Raw genomic sequence first — 25,372 nt, 5'->3', positions numbered from 1 at the left:
CAATCTGTACACAGTGAATGAATTGAGTGAAAAAAGTTGAGAACTCACACTGCACTACACCAGCCAGGAATGGGATTTTGGTTCTAAAGATCTGCTGCAAAAGCAAGCTGCAAAAACTGACTCAAGCTTGCTGAACCTTTGAAACTATGAAAAATCCCTGATGGATTAAGTTGTCTTCTGCCATTACTATCTCTGACCTTTTCCTTTTAAGATCGCCAGTAAGAACAACACTATTTCTTAAAGAAAAAATTCTGCTTAAATTTATAAATTTGTGTACATCTTTTAAAGATAGAAAGCAATCATGAATGATTGTTCATAAAAATCTAATTGGAGGAACAATATCAGTGAGCAAAAATCCAAGTTTCCTTTCCTGCAGTGATTTAATCAATGGTAATATCAATAGAGGGCACTAATAATCTGCTCTGCACTGCACAAGACTTGCTTTAGTGATGGGATAAGGCTGAAAGTGCAATCATTTGGTTTGATTTTACATTTGAATAGTAAGGAAGGGCAGAGGCAGAATGTCTTCAGTATAACTCCAGGTCACACTCCTATTACAAGCAAATCAGCCACCTATTAACCCCATTTACGGTTTGTATGAATTTCATCCAATCCAAATCCTAGATTTCTCTAGGATCTTCACCAAACTTGTAATTCACTGGGGCACTGCTCAGAATATTTATATGCTATTCTACTCTCAGACAAAATTTGTCCTGGGAAAGAGCATTTAACTTGAAGTTATCAGCCTGAGTTCCATTAACAGTTCTATCCCTAGCTGTCACCTTGGCTCAGTTCCTCAACTTCTGAATGCCTGAATTTCTCTGTCCACTAAATTAGGATACCACAGTTCTCTTTCCATGTCATGGGGATGTGGCAGGAATGAATCAGATAATGTCTGTAAAGCGCTTTGTATTTATTTAGCCTCTTACTGAAAATATCAATGCAATGGGAAGACAATAATAATAAATCAGCCCTGCCTAAATGTGATTCCCTCCAACCCAGAAAATACTTAAGTACACTCAGTACTTGGCTTTGAAAACTTTGCTAGTAGCTTTCATAAGATGCACAGCCCCCACATGGATATTTTTTTTTTAATTGAACTTAAGTCTTCATTGGCCTTTAAACAATGTAAAGCAGCATTTTACTGTCTTCAAATCTAATCTCTCCATATTGCTTCAAATCAGTTTCTTCAAATAGGATCGGACAATCACATTGCTTTTTTAAAAAAGTGTGTAAACTGCCAATTGGCCCTATTCCAGCTTTTATTTACATGAAAAGGAAATGAAGAATTAAAATAGCTTAAGATTTTACAGCATTGGGAGGACATATGTATTCATTCTCAGTCTCCTTTGCGGGCTCCTCCTGCCCCTCCAATCCCCTTAGTGTAGGGGTTCCTCAAGGGTCAGTTCTTGGTCCCCTTCTGACCCTACACTCACCCCCTCAGTGAACTCATTCACTCCCACGGCTTCAACTATCATCTCTATGCTGATGACACCCAAATCTACATCTCTGCCCCTGCTCTCTCTTCCTCCCTTCAGGCTCAGGTCTCCTCCTGCCTTCAGAACATCTCCATCTGGATGCCTGCCCACCATCTAAAACTCAATATGTCCACTCCCAAACCCTGCCCTCTCCCTGACTTTCCCGTCACTGTAGACGGCACTACCATCCTTCCCGTCTCACAAGCTCGCAACCTTGGTGTCATCCTCGACTCTGCTCTCTCGTTCACCCCTCACATCCAATCTGTCACCAAAACCTGCCAGTCTCACCGCTGCAACATCACCAAGATCCGCCCTTTCCTCTCCATCCAAACTGCTACCCTGCTGGTTCAATCTCTCATCCTATCCCGACTGGATTACTGCAGCAGCCTCCTCTCTGATCTCCCATCCTCCTGTCTCTCGCCACTTCAGTCTATACTTCACGCTGCTGCCCAGATCATCTTTGTGCAGAAACTCTCTGGGCATGTTACTCCCCTCCTCAAAAGTCTCCAGTGGCTACCAGTCAACCTACGCATCCAGCAAAAACTCCTCAGTCTCAGCTTCAAGGCTCTCCATCACCTCGCCCCCTCCTACCTCACCTCCCTTCTTTCCTTCTACAGCCCAGCCCACACCCTCTGCTCCTCTGCCACTAATCTCCTCACTGTGCCTTGTTCTTGCCTGTCCCGCCATCGACCCCCAGCCCACGTCCTCCCCCTGGCCTGGAATGCCCTCCCTCCGCACATCTGCCAAGCTAGCTCTCTTCCTCCTTTCAAAGCCCTACTGAGAGCTCACCTCCTCCAGGAGGCCTTCCCAAACTGAGGCCCCTTTTTCCTCTCCCCGTCCCCATCCCCCCCACCCTACCTCCTTCCCCTCACCACAGCACCTGTATATATGTTTGTACAGATTTATTACTCTATTTTTTTTACTTGTACATATTTACTGTTCTATTTATTTTGTTAATGATGTGCATCTAGCTTTACTTTTATTTATTCTGATGACCTGACACCTGTTCACATGTTTTGTTTTGTTGTCTGTCTCCCCCTTCTAGACTGTGAGCCCGTTGTTGGGTAGGGACCGTCTCTATACGTTGCCAACTTGTACTTCCCAAGCGCTTAGTACAGTGCTCTGCACACAGTAAGCACTCAATAAATACAATTGAATGAATGAAATATAAAAAGAAGCTTTTGTGCCCCTTTCATACACACACACACACACACACACACACACACACACACACACGCATGCAGTATGGCAGGAAGAACCTTCATCACAAAGGGAGAATCCTACCCATGTGAAAAGAACACTAATGAATTTCTGAATATTCCTCCCACAGCAGAAGTAGACAACTGCTGAATCATTTAGTTTCATCCCCTAGGATATGAAAATCACTGCTACTCTGCCTCTGCTGAACTCCCAAGTTATGCCTCATTTCAGAATTATGATAACATGTGGTGTGCTCACACTGAAAACCATTCCACCTAGCACAAAATGCTCCATTTAAAAAAGCAAAAGTGCTCTTTGCTGTCAATTTTGCTTTCTCATTACAGACCAATGAATTTGTTAGATAAAACTGAAACGTGGTATTTTCTATTAAATTTATCTTGCTTAGTTTGTTGGAGCTAGGGAAGAGTTACAAAGTACGGTCTCTGTTTGGAAAATGTCTTATTTCTCATTTCCTAAATCATGGGTTCAGTAATACTTTGCAGATGGGAACCGGCTAATTTCACTTGAGAGGGTACATAGGATGATAAATTATGTTTAAAATTCACATGGGTTGAAATTATAAAGGAATTAAAATCAACATTTTCCTTTGAAGCTAAGCATCTGGTCTGCATGGCCACAGCCAAACAGAAGCTCAATGCAATAAATTAACGTGGAGAAGACGAATCAATATTTAACTTAAGGCAAGAACTTAAATATCAGTTTCATCTGTACTCATTTGGGGCCTATTTTTGTGCAACACCCTCAACATCCTGAATTTAGAAACACCCACCCAAATATCCTGCTACATCCATATACACCAATGTGTATTTGGTGGGTTGTACTTGAAACTAACACCATTGATGGTGGTATCCTATCCATTCATGGCCATGATTGAAAAGACCCATCATAAATTGATAATCCATTCCACTCTATGTGCATGTAAAGATGCTTTTGCTGCGCTGATGTGTTCACTGTAGGACCATCTTTATTTTCTTATCTGCCTTTAGGTTTCTGGCTTTTCCCCTTCTCCATGAAAAACAATCCCTTTCCCATCTGCTGTATAACAGGCTCATCTAAAATCACCAAATGCCATGCCTCTCTAACACATGGTTTAAACATGTTTTCATTATTTCTATAAAACTGTATTTCTGCCCTTTTTTTTCATATGTTTTCTTTCAGCAACTGCTTGGCTCTTTGCTGTCATAATCTCTTCACAAGTCCCAGCCCTCAGTGCTATGTCATTCTAAGCATCACACACACACATGTGCACACACACACACACACACACACACACACACACACACACACTTTTACATCCTCTGACCTTACTGTACTCCAGGAACTATTTTCTTTTTAATCTTACCATTTAATATTGATTGTGCCTCTAGTTTCGTGAATCCAGTGTGGTCCTAAAATGAATATATATTCCGCTATTTAAAGATGCAGTGATTACAACTATTATGACGCCTGCCATGTCACATAGTAGCATCATCTGCCCCACTTTGCAGGTGACTACCTGAAAACCGAGTGTTTCTCGACAAGGTTTCAACACCCACAGTTCCCTATTTGCTCCAGTGCTTTTGTGTTTCCTTCCTGGGGTCCTTGGGATCATGAGTGCCACTTTCAAGATGTAAAATTAAGTGGCTGGAACCCAAGGTGGAAGAACACTGGCGGGGGGGGGGGGGGGGGGGGGGGGTAAAATAAAAGTACCTAACATAAAATAAAGATGCCAAGTGCTAGACCCCTCTACATTGCAAACCCCTCCCTACCCTGTAGGATCCTTGGGGTCAGGGAACATGTCCACCAATTCGATTGCATTGTACTCTGTTAAGCACTTTAATAAGCACTTAGTACAGTGCTCTGCACACAACAAGCACTCAATAAATACCTCTGGCTGACTTCTTGACAGGGGACAGAACAGCTGAACAATCAGTATAAAACCAGATGAAGAGTCACCCCAGTTGTATGTCTTAGCCTGAGTCACCCCAGATGGTTGCCTTATCAACCAGAACATTTCACTGATGCAAACAATGGTGATTCAACCTCAATCCATGATCAAGGGACCAAAATGGTAGCACATCTGCTTGACTGAAAAACATCTCAGCATTTATCTCTGTTTTTCCACTCCTGCCACCTTCCCAATCCAAATATATCCATCTTTGTAAATTATTGTAAAATATAATTTTTAAAAGCCTGTGAGCTAATGGTCTAGCATTCCTCTTTTACTTCTTGTGTAAGCGCTCAATAAATATGATTGAATGAATGAATAGGACATCATGGCAAGCAGGTGAATTCTACAGTATAAAATGACATGTTGGAAGATTTAGAAAGTGGTGTTTGGAAAAACACCTTTAGGAATGATCAACCATGTCTTTCTATTTCATTCTTATATGGCATACTTGGAGTGACTTCATATCTAATTCAGGGGAGGCAGTTTGGCCTAGGGGGAAGGAAATGGGACTTGGGCCCAGGGGCCCCACAGCACTTACATATTTATCTGTAATTTTATTTGTTTATATTGATGTCTGTTTATTTGCAGTGATATCTGTCTCCTCCCTCTAGATGGTGAGCTCATTGTAGATAGGGATTATCACTCTTTATTGCTCTACTGTACTTTCCCAAGCAGTTAGTATAGTGCTCTGCACACACTGAGCACTTAATGCAACTGAATGAATGAGTGAATGAAGGACCCAGTTCTTGTTTCAGCTCTGCCAATGATCTGTTGGGTGACCTTGGGCAAGTCACATAACTTCACTGAGTCTTACTTCACTGAGAGTAAGACCCTTGTTCATTTATTCAATTTATTCAATTTATTCATTTATTCAATCATATTTATTGAGTGCTTACTGTGTGCAGAGCACTGTACTAAGCCCACCTTCTAAACTGGGGGTCCCATATGTGACAGAGGCAGCCACTGATCTGATTATTTTGTATCTACCACTCAGTACAGTGTTCTGGTATACTGTAAGTTCTTAATGAGTACCCAAATAACAAAAATGGTAGATCTCAGTAATTTAGAAATTTTGTCTACCTGGGTAACTTGAAGGGATAATTCTATTAAGAACTGACACCTAGAGAACATTCACACCTTTCTTTTTCCCAGTACTCACCATCTTCTCTCTCAACGATTCTTTCAAAACTACATATTTTTTAATTTCCTTACCTTCTGGAGGCTCAGTATATCTGAACAAATGAGTCAATGGTTGATATTATTAAAAAATTTTTCTTAAAATAACAGAGCAAGACACAGTACACCCCAAGTAAGGTATGCAGAAGGCTTTGCTTGATGTCAGGTACTAGGGAGAGAGCTAAAATGAGGAACCTTTTGATATTTTACTCTAGACTTTAGAATCAGAACTATTTTATTTTAAATTTCCCAAGGAAAGCTAAGAACCAACTTGTCTTTATGTTTCTCTGAAATGTATTGCTTGATTAGTGGGAGGTAGGAACAGAGAACGTCCATATTACTGTGTCTGGAAGAGAAGATAGAGTCTGTTTAGCAATGCAATTCATTACATTTTTCTATCACCTGAATCTGAGTTTTCTGAGACAAACTACATTCAATATTGTATCTTCCATCTTCAAACTCCATGACATTTTGAAATGGATGATGAAAATAAAGGACATTTTCTATTGTTTTTCCCCCATTTTCAGTAGACATAATCACATATTGGATTAATTTGCTACATATTTAATAACCTTTAAAATTATTCATATAACTTGTCTTATTTTGGAAATGATAGATCAATTTTTGGTCCTATTTCCTCAAAATCTTACAATAATAATCTTTCAGCTATTACTGTGTACTTTATTAAAAGATATACTCTCAAAAGCAGTAAGGAGGAAAGTACTTTAGCCCTCCCTTATCACCGCTCAACAAAATATCATCCCTGGATTCCCCAGAGAGATTATAAAAATTGCTTATATCCCTTGGAGGAAAAAATCTTAATGAGTGAATCCTTAAAGTTTTATCTGTGAACATACGATAGGTGTCATGGAGAGTGCTACAGTTTGAGCAAAAGTCTACCCAATAAGTCTCAGAGTGCTGAGTTCTGAAAGGGATAGAAATGAAAAGCTATTAACATAGGTTTTATAAAATGTTAACAATCAGCCACCCCTCATTATCCCACTGACATTCTTCTGATAGAGTACATTTAACACTCCATTTCTCATAGACTGTGTCTGAATGTTATCTATTAATTATTAATTTAATCTAATTGTTTCTATAAATTTGATTTATTTAGGAATATAATTGAATTATATATTTCCTTTTATGATGCTGCTTGGTAAAAATGAAGCTTTTTAAATTACACTTAGGCATGGAACTGTCCTAGAATTTTCCCTGATACTGTGATTGTAAAACAGAAAGGGATCTAGAAGGATCACTTCTAAAGTCCTTCTAAAGTTGTTAGTTGAGTGAAATTTACATCTTAAAATATAAAAGTTCTAAAATCAATCAGGTTAGTGACCATTTAATTACTCCCATTTTAGAAAATTCAAAGAAAAATTGTATACAAAATAGCATTGAAAGATATATGCATCCTTCCTGTTTTAGGGTGACACCACTAAAGGAAAAGCTTAAATGATTTACAGAGGAATTAACTATTGTCCTTTTCACACTAAGCAAAATAGCTGTGCATTCATTCAATCGTATTTATTGAGCACTTACTCTGTTCAGAGCAGAGCTCTTACTGTGTACAGCATGGCTTATTGGATAGAGCATGGACCTAGGAACCAGAAGGACCTGGGTTCCACACCTAGTCATCCACTTGTCTTCTGTGTGACCTTGGGTATGTCATTTAACTTCTCTGTGTCTCAGTTACGTCACCTATAAAATGGAGGTTAATACCTTGAGTCCCATGTGGGTCGTATACTGTGTCCAACCTGATTATCTTGTATCTACCCCAGTGCTTATTACAGTACCTGGTAGGTAGTAAGCACTCAAAAAATACTATTTAAAAAATTGACCATCTGTTGATAGGATAGGAAACGAAGGAATTGAAGAATAGTAAAAATGGATTCATCCTCATTACAGAAAATCAGGGAATCTTGCATTGTTGAGAAAATTGTTATGATTGTTTTGACTAGTGGTAGTTGTGAGTGCTGGTTGTTCCACAGCCTGAGGTGAGGATGCTATGAACTCTCCCTGTTACTGGGTCTGGGCAATGGGAGGCCACAAACACTACTTCCTTATGGGTGAAGGGGGGTAGAAATCAATCATTTATTTATTGCCTACACTGTGCAGAACACTGTACAATACAATAGAGTGCATAGACACGATCGCTGCCCTCCATGAGGAGCAGTATGGCCAAGTAGAAGGAGAATGGCCCTAGGAGTCAGAGTATCTGGGCTCCAATCCTGGCTCGATCACTTCTTGTCTTTTATGTAACTTTGGGCTTGTTATTTAAATTCTTGTGCCTCAGCTTCATCACCTGTTAAATGAAGACTAAATACTTATTCTCCTTCCTACTTGTACTGTGATGCCCATGTGCGACAGGGACTGTGTCCAACTTGATTATTTCATATCAACCCCAATACCAGGTACAGAGTTAGCACTTAAATGCCCAAGATATTTTTATTAGTAGTAGTAGTATCGTTATTATTGATCTTTCATTTTAACAGGGACTTAAACTTGCCCTGGAGTGCAGGAAGACTGGAGCCATGAACACTTTTTGTTCTGGGGTCTTGGGCAGTAGTTGCCATGAGCACCGTTTGATCCTGGGCTGGAAGAAGGGGAGCAACTTGATTCAGGGCACCTACTTGTTGGGGCCAGGGCTTGAAGAGTTGGTGTGGTGTTGGAGAATGGGTAGGGAAAAGGAGTGCTGCAGAAAGCAAATGGTGGTTGGAAGCCAAAGGGGAGAGAAGAGCTGTGCCAATCTTACACCAATTGACTGGGGAAGAGTAAATAATCCTCAACCTTGGGGGCTGACTATGGAGAATTTTGCTGTTTCATTGTATGGCAAAAGTGTTCTTTGCTGAGGTTAGGTTGTGTGACCTACCTGACCATGTGATACATTGCAATGTGTTGTTTCCTGTAGGATGGTAGAGCGGCATTTTGATCTGGCATTTTGAGCCTGGCCTTATCTGCGGACTCTGTGTTGTACTTGCAGCAATTAATAATGTGTGTGTGTGTGTGTGTGTACGTACATATACTTTTAGCTCAGTCATCCACATATAGCAAACACCATAATCATAGGTTAATGCTGTTCATTAAAGCTACGCAGAGAAGCAAAACGTTGGAATATAAAAAACTTGACATACTAATTCAAAGTTTATCTAATGAATCAATATGATGGTACTGTGTGGGAATCTGGATACTGTGGGTCCAGTCCAGAAAAAGTGCTCCTCTCTTTTCATTAGACATGGTATAATCTCTATGGCCCTAGCCACAGATTGACAATACTGCTGCAATTTGCCATTTCATCATAATCCCAAAGCATTTATCAAGCAGGAAATAAAAGTGCACAAAGAATAGTCAAACCAAGTTATCAGCACTAGTATTTAATGGAATCCACTACTGTGGAGACCACTGAGTAGACTTTGAGCAAAGTTTAGTCCTTCATTCATCTACAGAATGGGTTTAGCATGGTTTGCCCCAGTGCAAAGTTCTCCACCCATGAGGTTCGACCTAGACCATTCGCTCCATCTCTATCCTTCTGTGACAAAAAATGTAGTTGTCAAAGTGAACAGAGACCATCAACTCATTTCAAACAGGTCAGCAAACAGAAATCAAAGGCTAATGACTTTCAGTCACAACAAACCTGCCTAGGTACCAAGCATGGACCCTCAGGTGAAAAGCTGTGCATCTCATTACCCATCTCACGAGCCAGCCTGGCCCCCTCTAAAAAGCAATCTGCCAAGTGCTAAATTGAAGGCACTGATTTGGCGGTACATCACAGCTTCATTTCAAGATAGCAAAAGTTCCTGAAGTGACAGGTCTCATGGACTAGTAGCCCTGGTATTTCACTGCCCAGTGGAGGAGAAAAGGGAGTAGAAAATCACATGAAAGGGTCAAAAGTTAGCAGGTTAGAAATATTCATAAGAAAACAATTTGCTTTGGCATCTGGATTTGCTTACAAGAGCTATGAAATGCAAATATTTTGTAGCACTACTTTAGCACACTGGATGTTGGCTTTTCCACTCCCACATAATTTCCATGGGATAGTGCTAAGCAGAAGGAAAGGCTAGATGAAAGAAGAAAAAGTAGTTGGCCTAATGCATCCTTGTCTTAGAAAAAATAATCTGTTTCAAAAAGGCCATCCTAGTACCCTTAAAATAAGCATATGTAAGTCATAGGATAATTTTAAATACCTCCAGTCAAAAAAGCCTTTACTAATTTTGTATGGAGTAAGGATTCCTAATTTGGCCTGTCCTGAAAAGCTGAGCTGGAAAATATCTACAAATGTAGCATTAAGCGGTTACCTGTGAGTGCAAAATGATAAGCAGTCCTCCTCAGCTATTGTCCTGCCTCTACCCAGCTAGACAAGTTTCCCTTAGAGCATAAAGAAGTAAATTCTTCCTTATGGACCTCTGGAGGGAGACACAGCCCAAAGAGTTGTTGAAACATGTAGCCTGTTAAAATCTAAAAATGAGTAGGAATTTCCCAGGTTTGTCGAACACTCCAGGTCCACTTAATGCACAAGCTAAACATCTTATTCACCTAATAGGCTAATCATGTTTAGCAATAGTTGGAATTACATTAATTCCTTAAATCACAGAGTACCTCACGTAATACACATTCTTCAGAAAAGAAAGCAAACCATAGATAAAACTATTTCCTGAACATCATAAATCTAGTGTTATCTCTTCTATTCTCTACTTAGATAATAAGTAAAATGATTTAACAGGGCTATAGTCTCTCCTATAAATCCTGTGCAAATATTATTCCGTAACAATTACAAGAGCACTACTTTGATTCATCTGGCTATTTTATTACTCAGGGTTAATTACCTACCTTCAGGCATTTGAACATACACATCTTTTTCCACTGTGGCTTTAAATATTGCATACTCTCATCCTACAAGCATTTCTGTTATATATCATTGGGGAAATACATCACTGGAATTTCCTTATAAGCCCCAACTCTGAGGGCAGGGCTGGAGAAGGCGTACTTGCATGTTTTTGTGATTAACAAATAGGCAAAATGCAAATTCACAGTAACAATCTTTCTTAAAATGCCTGATTCCTTTCTCCGAGGGTCTACCATTTCTCATTAGAAAACTGGCATTTAGTGATCTGCACATAGGAAGTGCTCAATAAACCGCATTGATTGATTTGGCTTCTAACACAGGCAAGACGCAGAAATTAATTTGATCAGACTTACATGACAGTTTACCTCTTCATAGAAAGAGTTATCTCACAGTTTTGCAAAATTCAGTGAAAACTGCAAAAATAAACATAGAAAGTATGTGAAGTTTCAAAATAATTTCTGATGCCACCCCTGTAGGGCATTTTAGATGGCAATTTAATCAGAATATAGGGTAGTCTCTTTGCCTTTGGAAAGTCTGCAATCTGCACTTTCACCCTTCAACTGAGTGGAATCGTGCAGCTGAAAACCTTTAGGTTTAACTTTTCACTTTCAGGACCTAAAGAACCTAGTGGTTAAGACATGGAACCTGATGGAATATCAGACCCTGGGGGCAGAAGTGCACTTTCATTTCATGCTTACAACCCTCTTAGTTGCATCCTTTTTTTCTTCGCATGAAAGGTCTGAGAGGGGGAGCTACCTACCATCTCTCGTATTTACTTCAGATGCTTTGAGTAAAATTGGATGGCTTGAGTTGTCATCTAAAGTGGGTAGCTTTATTGTGGGAATGGAGTAAAACCCTCCATTATGTAGTGGAAGAGATAAGCTTCTGAGGAAGGAAATGGAAAATTATGGACATACTGACAGGACCCCAAAATTTGAACATATCTCTTGGGATATTATTTTTAAGCAGGAATTTATAGGGGCTTAGCTATATTCCATGATTGTGTTAGGTCCTGCTTGCTGTAAGTTAATTTGTTCTGGGATTTCAAGGAATTAAAGGAATATCTCTTTCTAACAGAGGTGAGAAATAGGACAGGCTATCTCACAGAAACAGAACATTTTAGGGCTTGTAGCTGGATGGAAGGATAAATCATCATATTCAATGACTGACATTCGACCTGGTTCTACATAGGCATAGTGAAATGAAGTGCTGAGCAATTATATATTTCATTAAAGTAAATATCCAATCAAGCAAAGTAAAAAAAAAAGCTATTTTTATCTTAATTATGTTTTGGGGGCCTTGTACCGTCCCTTTGTTTTCCTCTCACTTGGGAAGACCCTCTCATGAAATACCCTTGTCTATGTTATTAAAAAGAAACTAGTTGTCTTGCCCAAAACTTAGGCTACAATGGCTCCTGAATTGTACTTTAATCTTCTGATGCTGCAAAAGGACAGTAGAGTCACATGAATCTTTCCTGATATAAACTTATTTTAGTTCTCTTCATTTCTAACTCTACAATGTGCCACCAGTCTAGTGACCTTGAGCCTAGAACCAAGGTGACAGATTTTAGCTACATAGATGCTAACAGTACGTTTTGAGAACAGTGTGAATTTTTTTCCCCATATAATGCCAGAGGATATCCCCAATTATGTATCACAAAACAACTGAATCATATTCTTCCCACTGTTAAAAAACTATAGTACAGAGGTGACATGATTGAGCCTACCCTGTTACCATGAATTTCTTCTGCAATTATAATTGCTTTCAATGGACTTCTCTAATCGTTCTGTGTCATAGTGCCGGAACGGAAACATATTTACTATTATTAACCAATTAATAATAATTATTTACTATTATTAACCAACTATTATTAAACCAATTTACTATTGGTTTACCAATACTTAAACAAAAAATAAAATCAGAGGAAATATTCCTAACAACAACTAGAGTTGCAAGTTATATCTTCTTCAATGTCTGCCTAAACTCTAGACTTTGTCTCAAGATTTATCAGTGTGAGCCCATTGTTGGGCAGGGATTGTCTCTATTGTTGCTGAATTGTACTTTCCAAGTGCTTAGTACAGTGCTCTGCATGCAGTAAGGGCTCAATAAATACGATTGAATGAATGAATCAGTGATTAGTTTTGTGACTGGGAGAAATGATTTAACACGGGCCTGGGAATCAGAAGGACCTGGGTTCTAATCCTAGATCCACCACTTGTCTGCTGTGTGTCTTTGGGCAAGTCACTTCACTTCCTCAGTTACCTCATCTGTAAAATGAGAATTAAAATTCTGAGCCCCATGTGGGACACGGTCTGAGTCCAACTTATTTAGCTTGTATTTACCCCAGCACTTATAACAGTGCTTGATAGAATGTAAGTGCTTTAACAAATATCATCATCATCACTGTGATATCATGATGTCACAATGTCAAGCCAGAACCCTCGGCAAGCTCCAGCTGACATGTTTCTCTGTTGCCATCTGAAAATATACTTTCTAGGCAGCTCTTTTCACTCATAGAAAATCCAAGATTAAAAAATGTCATTTAGAAAATGAGTCTAGCATTGGAATTGCAGGGAAAAAGAGAATGAGTCCTTTGGTTACAAAGAAAGGAAGACATAAAATGTCATTATTTTTAGTAAGAATCTAGATCTGTAACCTATTTTCACAGGCAAAACTGTAGTCTATTATCAGCTGTTTATTTTGCCATTTGTGTCAAAAATATGAGTTAAAACTTGTAACTAATCAATAAGCCAATACATGAAAAGCAAATCTGCAAAGAAATGAGCTTTCGCATAAGGCTAGTTAATTAGCGTGTCAGAAGACTGGTAAGAATCTTGGACTTACAACTATATAAAGAGTTATTTAGGCTGGTTTTGGTAGCTGTTACATTCTTGTTAAGAAGATTCGCCATATTTTAGCTGACTCTTATTATGGTATCTTTGCTCTTTTCTGCGCTGCACTTTCCATCTTCAGCACCACACCAATGGTAAATCCCAGAAACTATTATTATCTTATTCTAAAATCATAAATCCTTCACTTGATTTCCCATGCCTCTTCATCAAATATAAAGGACTTTTCTTCTTTTAGATTTTTCCCCATTTCCCAACTTACTACCATTCCTTTTCTATTCTGCGCCAGACAGTTCTAACAACCTCCAATTTCACATCTCATAAAACTTCCTTCCACCTCACCTTAGCTACCATCTCAAGACTGACTTTTTCTAGAAAAATGTCTTCTTACTGCTCTTAACAGTTCTTAAAAACTGTAAAACAATTCACAACCCACTTTCAATTCATAGTCATCTAATGGCAAAATTTACTTGTAGGGAAGTTCCAATATTTCAGCTTCATAAAAGCAATGATCATAACCCTGGTAAGTGCAATGGAGACCTCCCATCATGCCCAGTGGAAGGGACCAGCTGCTCTTCTGGACTCATTAATGAAAAAGGCTATTAACCTTACACTCGGAGGAACATGTTACAGGAAACATTCAGGCAACACATGAAGATGTCTATTCTCACTTTAATACCATCAGATGACAGACTCAGTTTTCCTAAGAGCTGAGCATACGCCTTGCCACTGCTTTAAAACCTTCAATGTCTACCCCTTTCTTGGTACAAAAATTCTCATAATTGACATCAAGAACTTCCACCCACGCTTCCGTCTTATACATCTGCTCTTTTCATTGCATACTTGCCAGCTTGCAGGCTTCACTGCTTCCATCCTTCTAACTGTATGTCATTCTCTATCCTGTCTCCTCCATTCCTGCCAGCTGTATCTCCCTCTTCTATACTCATCTACTTGGAGAAGATTCCAATCTACTACATCATCAACATGGTAAAACAGCTTATAGTCATTCTAGTCTCTGCAGCCATACTTGAGGACACTACAAAGCACCTGGAAGCTACTTTTATGAAATGAAAAATTTCCACACTAAAAAGCAAAATAAAAAGTCCTCATTTCAGTTAAAAAAGACTTGTTAATATTTGGTAACAGCTTTGGAATGCATCCACACATAAAAATAGTCATATGGCAACACTATAAACTGGTTTACGGAACAATGGTTTTAAATCAATAATAGGTCTAAATAAGTATTATTTTATAACAGTTGGCCTAAGCTATCTTTCAGTGGTGACACAGAGTTTACGGATGTCTCAATAAATTCTGTCCTATGGGCAGCACAATGTTGCACTCACCATTAGGCACAGAAACAAAACAAGTGAACCAATTAAAAAGGAAAAACAAACCTCAGAAGGTCAATCTACCCACTGGAAGAATTCCAAACAGGTTGTCCACCATCATAGCATCAAGCTTCAGATAAAACTGGCACATCTCTAAAGGCAAGAAATTTAACTCAACATATCTGCTGCTACGGCTCAACTATAATTTACTTTCTGAAACATTTTCCTAATTGCTTTGAAATATTCTCTATTCCCTTATCATGTGTTGAACTCAACCTTCATTTTAATCTGATCTTTGCCCATGGGTGCGTGTCTTGTGGGGAGAGGAAGGCTTACTCCAATCCCCGGATTCTGGGCTGCAGATGCAGGCCAGAGTTCTCCCTCCAGCTCCGTTGAACTTCATGTTAATGATCTGTCATGGGAAAATCTCAGTGCTTGGGTAGTCGGCAGATGACATTTTTTAAAAATAGCATTTGTTAAGCACTTACTATGTCCCAGGTGCCATTGTAAGCACAGGGGAAAATTTAAAGTAATCAGATTGGACACAGTCTATGTTCCAAATGGGGCTCATGGTCTTAATCACCATTTTACAGACTAAGTAACTGAGGCACAGAGAAGCTAAGTGACTTGCCCGAGGTCTCACAGTAGACAAGTGGAAGAGGCGGATTAGAACCCAGGTTCTTCTGATTCACAGGTGCATGTTCTATCCATTAGGCCATGCTGCTTCTCTGGCATGTCATCCCTAAAACCACCTCAGTATTTACGACAATTGTACAGGCTTGGGTGCCTTGACTAGACCACAGAGGATGGTGATGGAACAGTGATCTCCATCACTGCTTTTTATTTTTCCTTCTAGCTGTAACTGCCCTCATGGTGAACTAATTCCAAGACTTCATGAGGCAATAAACGGTGGAATTTGGAATACCGTCACATTGGAAAATTCAGGAACACTGTGAAAACATAAAGGCTTCTGAAATCTCTATGCAGCTGTTGCTACGGGAAGTCACTGGCCTAGCACTGTTTTAAGTCATGATGTTTGGAAAATAAGAATAATTACTACTGTTTTAAATTAATGAGCATACTATTACATGCATCTCTCAAATAATAGGGCAGTTTCCTCTTGAAAAATGAGAACATTTGAGCATTTTTAAATATCAAATAAGAATAGGTTCCATGCCACTGGAGCTATAAATGAGAAAACATTTTGACCCCTGCTTGTATTATGAGAATGCAAGATATTACAATGTGTAAAGAGCTTCTTATTAACTAGCATGAGAAATACTAAGCCAAATAACTGTTTTGCACCTTCATGTGAATGTCAAAGGAGATGATAGCTTCTGCTTCAAATACATCTTTAATTGATGATAGTTTAATCTTAAGGAAAAGATACCTGAAAGAAAGAGTAATGGACATATTTAGCTTTGCCAGCTAGTCATGACTCAATCTCATGAATCAATCTATCTTATTTACTAAGAACTTACTGGGTGCAGAGTTAATGTACTAAGTGCTTGGGAGAGTACAATTTAACAGATGACAGGCACATTCCCTGTCCAAAATGAGCTTACAGTCTAGAGGGGGAGACAAGCATTACTATAAATAATGTATATGCAAATAAGTGTTTTGGGACTGAGGGAGGAGTGAATAACGAGAAAATCAGGGTGATTTAAAAGGGAGTGGTAAAGGAGGAAATGAGGGTTTGTAGAGGAAAGCCTCTTGGAGATGTGCCTTCAATAAGGCTCTGAAAGTGGGGAGAGTGATTGTCTGTTGGATATGAAGAGAAAGGGCATTTCAGGTCATAGGCAGGACATGGGAGACAGTTGGTGTTAACTCTGTTTTCTCCTGAACAGTAACTCACTAATTTTTTATTCCTTCCACTGACCATCTCTATCCACTTGTGTTTTTCCCATTCAACACAAGACACTTGGTAGTAGGGCAGTTTGATCCGAGCAAAACTCATCGATAAGCTACCATAATCAAAAGCCCTATGGCCTTGTATCTTTGGACAAACAAAATATAAATGAGACTAAAACTACTTACTTTTCCCTCCTAAATCCACTACTCCTTCTAGCTTTTTCATCAAGTTGAAAATGCCACCATCCCTCTCTTCCTAAGCTCATAGCCTTAGTGTTTTCTTTCACTCCTCAGATATCTTGTAGTCTGTCCCTTGTTACCCTGGTTCAAACTCTTGTCATCTTCCAATGACTACTGGACTTCCTGCCTCCAACCTCTCCCCACTTTAATAGATACCACACTCAATGGCTCTGATTATCTTCTGATCATCTTAGAAGCAGCATGGCTCAGTGGAAAGAGCACGAGCTTTGGAGTCAGAGGTCATGGGTTCAAATCCCGGCTCTGCCAATTGTCAGCCGTGTGACTTTGGGCAAGTCACTTAACTTCTCTGTGCCTCAGTTACCTCATCTGTAAAATGGGGATTAAGACTGTGAGCCCCCCGTGGGACAACCTGATCATTCTGTACCTCCCCAGCACTTAGAACAGTGCTTTGTACATAGTAAGCACTTAATAAATGCCATAATTATTATGATTATTATCTTCTGTAATTTATGTATTATTCATATTAATTCCTGCCTCTCTCTCTAGATTGTAAATCTGCCGTGGGCAGGACTATGTCTATCAACTGTCTTATATTGTACTCTCCCAATCGCTTAGTTCAGTGCTCTGCCCACGTTAAGTGCTCAATAAATGTGACTGATTAGCCCATCTTCCTAAAGCACCAATAATTTCATGTCTCTCCCTTCCTTAAAAACATCCAATAGTTATGCATTTCCCTCCACATAAACAAAAAATATTGCCCATTGGTTTCAGAGCTGTCCACCAGCTCTCTCCTTACATATCTGATTCGTATACTATTTTACTTATCTGTAATTCATTTTAATGTCAGTATCCCCCCTTAGACTATAAGGGCTTTATGGGCAGGGATTGTGTCTACCAATTCTATTATGATGCATTCTCCCAAACAGTACAGTGCTCTGCACCTAATAAGCACTCGATCAATACCATTGACTGATGGATTGATCTCTCCTCTTCTGCTATGCCCCAGTTTTCATGCTCCATTCCTTCCACACTCACTTGGCAATTGTCTCTACCTAATACCTGTCACACCTCTGGCCCTTTACTCAAACCTTTCCCCTTCAAACCAAACAGATCACAATTCTCCACAATTCAAAACCCTCCTGAAGTCCCACCTCCTCCAGAAAGCATTCCCTGATTCATTTTCTCCTTTGCAGGGCATGTCACTCCAGTAACTACCTCAACACTTATAAACTTACAATAGTACTTGTTGTGGTAGTAACAACGGTCATAAGATCAATAGGATTTATTGAATGCTTACCGAACTAAGCACTTAGGAAGCATAACAGAATCATAAGATAAATTTCCTATCCTAAAAGTGCTAGGAGACAGACATACACTTTTCAGAAGCAGTAGGAGCTGAATCCCCTCTCAGGGTCACACCTGGAGTGTTTTTGGCTATGGGAGGGAGAGTCAAGCAGAGTCATACCCATTCCATTTTTAGCTTGGCCAGTGGCTAGTGAGTGGAAGGCAATCTGCTACAAGTCAAAACTCACCCATGCTGGGCAGCAGCAGCACGGGAGAGAGTCAAGGGCAGAGACTCAGTTTTACCGTGTGGAAGGAGGCAATGGTAAACCACTTCCATATTTATACCAGGAAATCTCTATGGATGCACTATCAGAATGATTGCAGATGGAGAGACGGGAGTTCTGGGAGAGATGTGTCCATGGTGTACTATGGGTAGGAAACAAAGTAACAGCATAAAAAAATGAGCTGAATAAATGCACTATTATATGGAAATAAATGAGTGCTGGGGTTGGGCATAAATAAATTTGTAAATGTAAGAGGGTGCTTAAGAGGTTGATAGAATTTGGCATGGTGGTAGGAAGGTTTGTTGGAGGGGGAATAAATTTAGGAGAGCTTTGAAAGTGGGGATTGTTTAGGTCAGGCAGATGTGAATGGAAATGGAGGTCCATGCCCTAGAGACACCATGATGAAGAGTTTGGTGGTTAGCAAGATGAGAGCACAATTACAACTAGGTGGTGGGCTTGGGAAGAGTGACGACTGTGAGCCCACTTTTTAGACTGTGAGCCCACTGTTGGGTAGGGACTGTCTCTATATGTTGCTAACTTGTACTTCCTAAGTGCTTAGTACAGTGCTCTGCACACAGTAAGCACTCAATAAATACAATTGATTGATTGATTGATTGATTGAGTGCCAGCATGGAATAGCAGATGAAAAGACCTGATAAGGTGGAGAGAGGTGGTAGAAAGTTCGAAGTTAATGTGAACATTCTTTGCTTGATATGAAGGCAGATGGGTAACCACTGGAAGGTTTTGAGGACAGGGTAGATGTGCTGAGTGAATTTTCAGCATCATGGAGTAAGGACTGAAGTGATGAGAATATGAAAGCAGGGAAGTCAGCAAGGAGGTAATAACATAGTTTAAAGTGTGATATGATAAGGGCTTGAATTTTGGCAGCGGTGTAGCCTGGAGAGGAGAGGATGAATCTGTGAAAGGATTTTGAGAAACACTTGGCAGAATTAGCTGTAGATCCACTGAGAGAATGTCAGTGAAGAGCTTAGGCTGTTGACCAAGAGTGCAAGCTACAGTCAAAGGGAGGATGGTGGTTTGCACATGGAGCTAGGGAAGCTTGCTGAAGGGAGGATTAAGTAATGAAAATGAGAAGTTCAGTTTCAGACATGTTGAGATCGAGATGTTGGTGGATCAACCAAGTGGACATAACCTGGAGACAAGAGCTGAGGGTTTGCATAGTGTTGGAGAGGTGAAGAAGGACTAAAGAGGTAGATTTGGGAGTCCTGCACACAGACATAGTAACTGAAGCTATGTGAATAGATGAGGCCCCTGGGAGAATGACTGTACTGGGAGAAATATGATTCACTTGCTTATTTTCTTATCCAGCTTTTCCTTATCATTTTAATAAACTGAACCTTTGTTTTTCCTCATTATTTGTATATAATTCATGTCTATCTGGGTGGATTGTAAACTTCTTGAGGGGAGGAATTGCATCTTTTACTCCACTGTACCTTGCCAAGTGCTCTGCACACAGTAGGTGTTCAAAAAATAATATTGACTGATTGAAAAAAAGTAGAACTCATTGTCCTAATTACAAATCACTTGGGTAGAAGTTTCAATAGAATATTGTAGAAAAGAAAGTCTGCTCTGTTCCACAGTGCTGCCCCTTGAAATCCTAAACCTCAGATTACAGAGGAGCTATTAGCTGTGGTGACCCAATCTCTATATGCTGTAGAGAAATGTCAAATCTTCCATATTTAACTTGTAGTAATTATTCTCTGAAGCACAATGGGGAAATGACCCTGAGGAGTGGAAGCCGCTAACATAGCTTTAGTCCCCATCAGGTTGCTGTGAACGAATTGAAACATAGCCACATAGATCACATCATCATCATTCATCAGCAGCTAAATTAAGCTAATTGCTGCTCACCTAAAAATGGTGAGCTGACAAATAGCTTTTATTTTTAAATGCTCTTCCAAACCTGATGCTTAATTTTCCAATTCATGTTTGAAACTGACATAAAAGGTGAATACCAGGGCTTCAAGATGCTTAAACCTAGCTATTTGCTGCCTTTCAAACACTTCTTTGTTCTGTTTTTAATTTGTGGTGAAGCATTGATGAAGATCCTAAAAAGATCATCTGTGTTCTACCCTAAATGAGATTCCATGTACTCTTTTGAAACAACCTGTGACTGCAGTCTCCATGGGGTAGAACAACTCCAATTAAAAAAAAAAAAAGGTCCAGGCACTCGCATGCTTCTTAACGTGTTTCTAACTTTGCTTTAAATCAATGGGCGATTGACAATAAGCCTCTGTTTTTCATTATAGAGTATGCCTATGATATACACAATTACTTAAACTGTGCATTTTGATCTACCAGGGGAAAAAATGTCCCCTGAAAAGTTTTTACTTACTTTTCTGAGGGAAGTGGGTGAAAGTCATGTTGTTGGCAATGACATTAATAGTAATAGTAATAATAATGATGATGACATTTATTAAGCATTTACTATGTGCAAAGTACTGTTCTAAACGCTGGAGAGGTTACAAGGTGATCAGGTTGTCCCACGGGGGGCTCACAATCTTAATCCCCATTTTACAGATGAGGGAACTGAGGCACAGAGAAGTGAAGTGACTTGCCCAAAGTCACACAGCTGACAATTGGCAGAGCTGGGATTCGAAACCATGAACTCTGACTCTAAAGCCCGGGCTCTTTCCACTAAGCCACGCTGCTTCCTCTCCAAAACAATCTGATTTGGGGTAATAATGAAAGCAGAGGAAAGACCTGCAGAGCTGTTGCAAATGGCCACTGCTGCCAGTGAAGCAAACCTGTGCCAACCTAGGCTCTAGAGCTGACATATTCTCTTCTAGCTGCTCATCCCACTGAACAGGGCAATGAGGTTCTTCAGCCCCCTTAGCCTGACTCAATGCCAGCAGGACAGGAAAAGGCCTTGCTTTGGTTATGGTGGTGGTGGCAGCAGTAACACAGTGAACCAGTATTTCTGGGATCAGAATGTCTGTCTCCTCGACTTCTACTCTCCACACCTATGTCACACCAAAGCACATTGCTGCTCCTGCAAAACAGCCCATTACAGTCTGAGCACCACCAGGTTTGTTGGAAATGGATGCATGGTAGTGTGAGCTCTGATCATACCTCCAAGGGACAAGGTCCCAAAAATGGGCAAAGGGGAGAAGAGAAAGAGAGAGTTGGAGATATAGACACACAGAGTCAGAGAGTCAGCCACTGGCATTTACTGTGTGCCTTCAATGTGCAAAGTACTGTTCTGAATACTTGGGAGAGTACACAGAAGTAGAAAATATGGCTCCAAATCCTTGGAGGAGACAGGGAGATATAAATGACATTTACCTAAGCATTGATATATGCATAAGTGTTGGGGATGGGAATAGACACCCAATTTCTACGGACTGTGAATACCTGCTGTAGGGTGGGTGGAAAATACAAACTGTTAGTATAGCTTTTGAATGACAGAGTTTAGGGCAGAGAAAATTAATGGGGAAAGAACTTTCTGTAATAAATGGACTTTTGGGAAGGTTTTGAAAATGAGGAGAGCTGCTTCTGGAAGGTTTGAAAGGGCAAGGAGTCCCAGACAGAGGGAATAATGAGCACGGGCTATTGACAAGAGAGCTGTGAGTGAGTGCAGTTAGAAAGTCTGTTCTACTAAGAAGTAGGGTGGAAGACTGGAAGTAATGGATGAAGAGAGTGGATTTGTAAGACAGAGAAAGTGGGTAGAGAGTATTAATCCAAAGATATAGAATTTCTACTTGATTCAGAGGGCAATGGATGTCCTCTGGAAGTTTAATTGGATGATTAAATAGGAACCTGTAAATTAATCTGTCAAAAATATGCATAAGTACTAACATGTATAAACAAAAGTACAAAGGGTGGCTGTTGAATGTGGGCACCTGGAAAGTGCTTAATAGGAGAAGTCCTTTTGGAGGAGATGGGATTCAATAAAAGAGGGGTGAATTGTGGTTCCCCCAGAGAGAGTGAGAGTTTTAGGCCAAAGGAAGAGTGGGAACAAGAGGTGGGAGGTGGGAGAGTGGAAAATGCATCACTGTGAGAAAGTTAGCCTGGGAGGAATGAAGAGTTCAAGCTGAGGTTTAGTGGGAGAAGAGAACGTTTAAGTAAAAGGGAGAAAACTGATGGAATGTCTTAAAGCCAATGTTTAAGACTTTCTGTTTCATGGTTTTGAGGAGTGAAAAGTTGTGGGCCAAATGATGATTTAGAAAATGAATTGGGCATCAGAATTAAGTGTGGCCCTGAGAGGAGAGAGATGGGAGGCAGGGAGATTGCTGATGAAGCTGATAGAGTAGTTTAGGGGGGATATAATAATAACAATAATAATGACATTTGTTAAGTGCTTATTATGTGCCAAGCACTGTTCTAACCTCTGTTGGTGTGGCTGGGGGCGGGGGTGGGTGGGCAGGGATACAAGGTAATCAGGTTGTCCCACGTGGGGCTCACAGTCTTCATCCCCAGTTTACAGATAAGGTAGGCACAGAGAACCTCTGACTCCCGAGGCCGGGCTCTTTCCACTGAGCCACACTGACCACCACATGCACAAGGGTAATGACTTTTTGGATGGAGAGGAAGTGGTAGTGGCAGAAGTGGAAATGGAGTGGATCCAAAAAATATTGGAGAGGAAAACTGGCAGGATTTGGCATGACTGATCACGAGACTTGAAAATAAGGCTTCAAGGATAAAACCAACATTTCAGGTTTGTAGGCAAGGTGGTATAATGGGAAAGTTAAGTGGAGGAGTGGGTTTGGTAGGGAAGATAGATGAGGAATTCCATTTTAGTCCTATTGAGTTTGAGTTGCTGACAGAAAGGTCCTCCTGCTCTCTTCATTGGCCAAGGAAGCTCTTGCTCTATCTCCTCTAAACCAGAGTCCTCTACTTCCCCTGGGAAAAGGGTCTTCACTGACTGTAAAGCATATTGAGTTTCTCTGAGGTAGACACCAAATAGGACATTACTGGATCCAAGTTAAAGGCCTCCAACTTGAATCACAACCAGAAATTACACAGAATGCAAAGCCCACAAGGTGTGTAAGTAAGGCATGTATTCACTGTATTCATGAGTTACCCAGTACTCGAATCATGTATAAAAATGCTTTTCTCCAGCAGATATTTACACTGCAGCTCTTTTACTGTCTGCAAAGAAGAAATGTTTTAGTCTCAGAATGGCCAACTCGTGGTTAATAGACCACACATAGGCTGTGACGGTGTAATATTGGAGTGAAAGCACTTTGACATTTAATGTTTCATCAGTATGTCAACCATGTGTCTCATACCGTACTCTGCTCAAGAAAGATGCTCATTTGGAGCTTAATAGGAAGTGCTGTTATCGGTGAGATATAGTTTAAAATTTTTAATTTTCTCTGGGCTCTCAGAGCACATAGCCCACATAACTGAAAAGGTGGTCACAACTGTGCTTTGCCCCCCTTCACCAGAGAGAATGAAGCCAAGATGAGAGTTATTATCAGTGGCACTGCCTCTGGAAGGTATAACTGAATATTTTCAATAACCTCTAGCTGCAAAATCAGTCAGAACCCATGTTAATCATTTTCATGTTTTCCTCTGGTGGAACTCTTCTAGGTTTAGTAAAAGATCCTTCAGAAGAAGGACAGTCAAATAAAAAATATGTACATGGCATGAATTTCGGCGTAGCCCAAGAAACAATTTGCCTTCATAATTTAGTGTGTGGACTAAGTAGAAGACAGAATCTACCATGAATTACTGCTCCCCCATATCATAATATGTGTTGTTTCACTGTCCATAAAGCAATATGAAAAGTGGCACTGTGATGGTTTCAGTAGTTATACCATATGCTAGAATGTTGTTCTGGAAATATCTTAGCCTAAGTGTCTCACAAACAATGTTACTCATAACGTGATGCCACATATTTGAGGCTGATGGGAAACCAAGACAGTTCTGAATACTAGTTATATCCCTCCAGGACAATTTACAGATGCGGAAGGATACTGTCAATAATTCAGGGCACAGAAGATTTGTTGCTATGCATAATAAAGTCCATACTTCCTGGCCATGTTCATGTCTGTTAGGATCTCCAGCCATTTACTAGCATTAGCAAAGGATATGTGGCTACAATTACTTCTTGATGTTAATATACCATCTGTTCTAGTGATGCTGGAGCCTCAAAATTGCTTACTCTCAAGAAGCTGTCCCCTGGTAACAGGAGGCATTTTCTGAATTTTATGTCTTATTGGAAAAGTGCAATTCCTATTCTGTATCAGCATTAAGGAAAACCAAATTGAGTGACGACAATGTGCTATGTACTTTAAAAACTGCAGTAGTAGACAGGCACTGTCTTGGGGTTTAAAATTAAACAGATCTCAGGTTTCCTTTATCCTCTGCTGAACATGGGTAATCAAATAAATGAAATAAGCAGTGTGTTTGCTAATGTCGATGAGAATTGAATCCCTTCCTCTGACATAGGTATTTTGCCACTGACTGTGATATTGTGGCTATTGCAAAATCAAAAATGAGGCAGTGAGAGCTTTCTATTTGCCTAGTTGAATATTAAGGCCTATTAGTTACCAACATTTCTCTCCATCCCTGGTTTTGCCCAATCATATACCTCTTCTTCAAAGGCCTTCTGTAATCCTCCTTCTCCATGACAAACACAGTTCAACAGAGTTAGTACACATGCTGTTAGACATGTCCACGATGAGCTTACAGTCTAGAGAGTTAGAATGAAATCAATATAAACAAATAAATTACAGATATGTACAAAGGTGCTGTAGGGATGAGTGTGGGGTGAATATCAAGTACGTAAAGGGTTTAGCTCTAAGTGCCTAGGCAATGGAAAAGGGAAAAGGAGAAGGGGAAAGAGGACCTAATTAGACAAGGTCTCAAAGTATCAATCATATTTATTGAGCACTTACTTTGTGCAGAGTACTGTATTAAGCACTTGGGAGAGTACAATATAACAAACACACTCCC

Source organism: Tachyglossus aculeatus, chromosome 24, assembly GCF_015852505.1.
Source record: "Tachyglossus aculeatus isolate mTacAcu1 chromosome 24, mTacAcu1.pri, whole genome shotgun sequence".
Classification (NCBI taxonomy): domain Eukaryota; kingdom Metazoa; phylum Chordata; class Mammalia; order Monotremata; family Tachyglossidae; genus Tachyglossus; species Tachyglossus aculeatus.
This window is presented reverse-complemented; position numbering follows the sequence as displayed.